Source organism: Acomys russatus, chromosome 4 (genome assembly GCF_903995435.1).
Source record: "Acomys russatus chromosome 4, mAcoRus1.1, whole genome shotgun sequence".
Classification (NCBI taxonomy): domain Eukaryota; kingdom Metazoa; phylum Chordata; class Mammalia; order Rodentia; family Muridae; genus Acomys; species Acomys russatus.
Window position 1 is genome coordinate 51,754,282 of NC_067140.1, and position 4,223 is coordinate 51,758,504.

At 38.6% G+C, this 4,223-nt stretch overlaps 1 non-coding gene across 1 annotated transcript; it reads left to right on the forward strand.

Moving 5' to 3' along the window:
* Nucleotides 1-1,242: 1,242 nt before the first annotated feature.
* LOC127188742 (U6 spliceosomal RNA) lies at nt 1,243-1,349 on the forward strand. Its single transcript, XR_007830587.1, has one exon. It is a non-coding gene; the product is annotated as a U6 spliceosomal RNA (small nuclear RNA).
* The last annotated feature ends 2,874 nt before the right edge of the window (nt 1,350-4,223 follow it).

Consider the following 4,223-nt stretch of genomic DNA (forward strand, 5'->3'; position numbering starts at 1 on the left):
TGCTAGCGAGCTTCAGGGATTGCCTGACTCTGCTCTCTGCCTCCACTGCGGAAGGAGCAGGTGTGCACCCCCACACTCAGGTTTTTACTTGAGTGTTCAGTATCTGAACTCATCCTTGTATGAGACAGATACTTTACAACTGACCTGCCTCCACTGCCCTCGTTTCAGTGGTAATACACACTAAGCATCAACCTGAGGCTAGCCTTTGTCCCTACCCTCACACTCATCCCAGCTCAGCAATAACTATCACATTTGTATAGTATGGAAACTGTTAGGAAAAGTTAAGCATGCCTACTTTCTCCATGGGTTAAGTATGAATAACATCCATGTAAAGTGTGTGGCACGCAAGAGCTAAAGCACAGACAGAAGCATGTTGTACTGTTACTTTGTATTTGGAAAGTACTATCTAATACAGCCACGGTACATTGCTTGGCTATTGTCCCTCCTCAAAATGCTTCAAAAGCACAGGAGGAATATGTTGACAGCATGTCAACATCTATGCCACTAAAACTCTCACTTTAACTTAAAAAGGGGGGGGAATGCTTTATATGCTAGTGCATTTTCAAGCTGGTTTCTCGACAAAATTTTGTTTAGTATTATGAGATTTATCATATTTTAACAAAACTTCAGTGCTGACTTTACAATTATGTTCTTTGCTCTTAAGTATAGAAAACATATAATGTGTCCAGCCTACCTAGAAACAACAATGCCCTCGGATGCTTGGTAATTGGGTTGATATTTATTGTAACATCCCATACTCCCTATGTAAACACTTGAAATTACTAGCTATTCATAACTGTGGCCTGGCATGTTCATGAAATTAAACAAAGTAATTAATTTAGTTTCAGGCATAAAACAAGAAAATACGCAGGGCTGTTGGGGCAACACACACATTTGAAAGTCACAGAATTATTACAATAACAAAAACTATGTAGCCCTGCAGAAACAAAGTGAGTTTTAAATTATTTTGTCAAAGAAATACATTTAATTTACCATTAGTAGCCTCAAAGATACAAATTTTAATATTTCTTCCTTCCATTATCAGGCTACTTTCCATATTTATTGACTATAATTATGGTTGGTGAGAACCCAAACTAGACTACGGCTTGTGGGAAGCATCATGTGTGTGTGTGTGTGTGTGTGTGTGTGTGTGTGTGTGTGTGTGTGTGTGTGTTCAAGTCCCCTTCTTCCACAGCAGCAAAGCACCTAACAAGATAACACCACTCAGAATAACCTGCTATCGTGCTCGCTTCGGCAGCACACATACTAAAATTGGAACGATACAGAGAAGATTAGCATGGCCCCTGCGCAAGGATGACACGCAAATTAGTGAAGCATTCCATATATTTTTTTAAAAACAAGGAATTCCCGAAATTTGTGGATAAATGGATTGAGCTAGAAATGATCATAATGAGTGAGTTAACCCAGAAGCAGAAAGAATCAAATGGTATATACTCACTTATATCTGCATACTAGCCCAAGGGGCATGTCCCACGAAAGCCTTCACTTACCAGGAAACTGGGACAGAGGGGAGGGCATCCTATTGGGACTCTAAATGAGAGACGCATGGGAGAATAGCAAAATAAAAGGATACAGAGGGTCCTAGAAATCTACAAGTAGAACAATATGATAGGCAGATTTGGGCCCAGGGGTCCCACTCAAACTAAGGCACCAGCCAAGGACAATACAGGAGGTAAACTTTAAACCCCTTCCCAGATCTAGCCAATGGTCAGAACATTCTCCACAGTTGAGTGGAGAGTGTGATATGACTTTCTCACGTACTCTGGTGCCTCACATTTGACCATGTCCCCTGGAGGGGGAGACCTGGTGGCACTCAGAGGAAGGACAGCTGGTAGCCAAGAAGAGACTTGATACCCTATGAGAATATACAGGGGGAGATAATCCCCCTCAGGAACAGTCATAGGGGAGGGGAGTAATGGGAAAATGGGGGGGGGGGGGGAGGAATGGGAGGATACAAGGGATGGGATAACCATTGAGATGTAACAAGAATAAATTAATAATAAAAAAATAAAATTAAAAAAAAAAGAAAATTGAATTTTTGAAAAAAAATAATTAAAATCTCAATAAATCAAATACAAACAAACAAACAAACAAAATAATAACCTGCTATCTAGAGTTCACATCACTCAAGAAATTGTGATAAATGGAAATGAAGTGAAGAAAATGAAGAGGAAAAATGAGGGGGGAAATCTATCTTTTCTAAATAGCCTAATTTAGGCATTTGTCTTGGTACCACAGTCAATCTATAAATCTGGAGAGAAGGCTATCCTTTAGAAAGTTCCTCTTAAAATTTTATGTGGAAAAATGTGGCTTGGTTTGGATTAACAATGACATTTCTAATGTAAATATAAACATATGATATATACACATACATGTATCTATATGATACACACATATATGTCTCATATACTGAGTAGCTGAGCATTTGATACATTTAAATATTAGGTTTCCATTAAAAACCTCTATGACAAGAAACAGTTCCATCCCCAAAATATGAAGGAGTAAAAGCCGGTGGCTAAGTTAAATTTATATTTTATTTCTGAAAAGCTACTCAATAATCAATGTGTGTCTTCCAAGTTTTGGCATTTCATAAATATTGTAGGGTAAAAAGAAAGGCATAAAAAAGTGGAGAAGAGGAGAAAGATATAAGGAAGTAAGGGAGGAAGAGAAGGGGTGGAAAGCTGGAGGGGATGCCAATGTAGGTGAGGGGAGGGCAGGGGAGAGAAAAGGCCTGCCCCTGCTGTTTCCACTGTGAAACCCCGTGGCAATCAAAGGCAGCCTCCAGCAGTTTTCTCAAGTCCTTTCAGTACACTTTCCAGCCAGTGACTTCACAGCTATATTGAGTTCTCTCTTTCATGGCTACTGAGCTAAGGTTGCCAGGTGAGACCGAGAAACTTGAGTTCTGTCTTTCTCTTGCCCCTATTTGTGAAAATGAAGCATGAGAAATTTAACAGATCAAAACTTACTTATGCCACTTCCCTCCTGGCACATGTGAAACACACACAGCTATACACAGCCAATTAATTAATCAACTATGCCATGAATAAGCCTTTGAAACTTTTCTGTCTTGGGAAGATTATCTTGGGATTCTGATGTTTGAAACCAGTTTGATGTCTAATAGTCACAATGTTGGGGAGTTTTTGGAGTGTGGTGATGTTATTGTTTAATTGGTTGGTTGTGGCTTGGTTGGCTTTGTTTTTGCCTTGAGTTTTGTGTGTTTGTTTGTCACTTTGTTATCTTTCTCTTAAAGTCTCTCCATTTTGGAGGTCAAAAGCAAAAGTCAAGAACACTATTTCCCTTCTAACAGTGTGTCTGCTTTCTTAACCTGGAAGGAATTTGAGCTGTTATAAGGATATTTTTTGTAATTCTAAACAATTTCTGTTATTATGCCAAAACAAAATAAAGACTCAAGCTACATAGAAACTACAGATGAAGACCTTCTGCTCTCAGATGCTATTTCTTGTACCACAGAAAAGTTTAGTGAATAAGTGTGTTTTTTCCCCATGAACATTTTGCCCAAGAAAATCCCACAGGATCTGGCAGGACCCAAGCCCACTCAGTTGATTCCCCATTTGCAAGGCACAGCCAAGCCTTGCTCTTGGAACCTGCCAAGTTATAAAGGAGAGCAGGCAACCCAAACCATGAGTATCTTCCCTCCTTCACGCTCCCCTCACTTGATGGCCTGGAATTCAGGAACTTAATTTTCAATGCTATATCCAAACCACCCCCAATGATTATCTAAAGACTACTGAAATATCAAAACCAATACCAAAAGTGTTTGGTAGTCTGGTTTCTCCATCATCACAAAAGAAGTTGTCAAATTCTGTAATTGCTTCGAAATAGTGTTTTTCAATAAACAAATTTTCCCAAAGAAAGTTATTTGTATGAGACTGGTCCACAAGATCCAACCAATACTGAAGTGGCAGAAGAATATTTTTCCTTGTTTCCTCTGTTAACTAATCATATATTTTCAGCCTGCCTCTATTCTTTGAGTCAGACCAGCTAGGAGCACTTGCCCCTGGTGCCTAACTGTAATACAGGAAACTATGAAGTTATTTAGATAGCAAGCATGCTATTTCCATAAACAGAGGAATAAATGAGTCAATTAATATAAATAAATTTCTATTAAAATTGTTATAATTTCTAATTAAACAATTCTATTCTTCCACATTTTTCTTATACTTAATTTGCATTTGTTATTA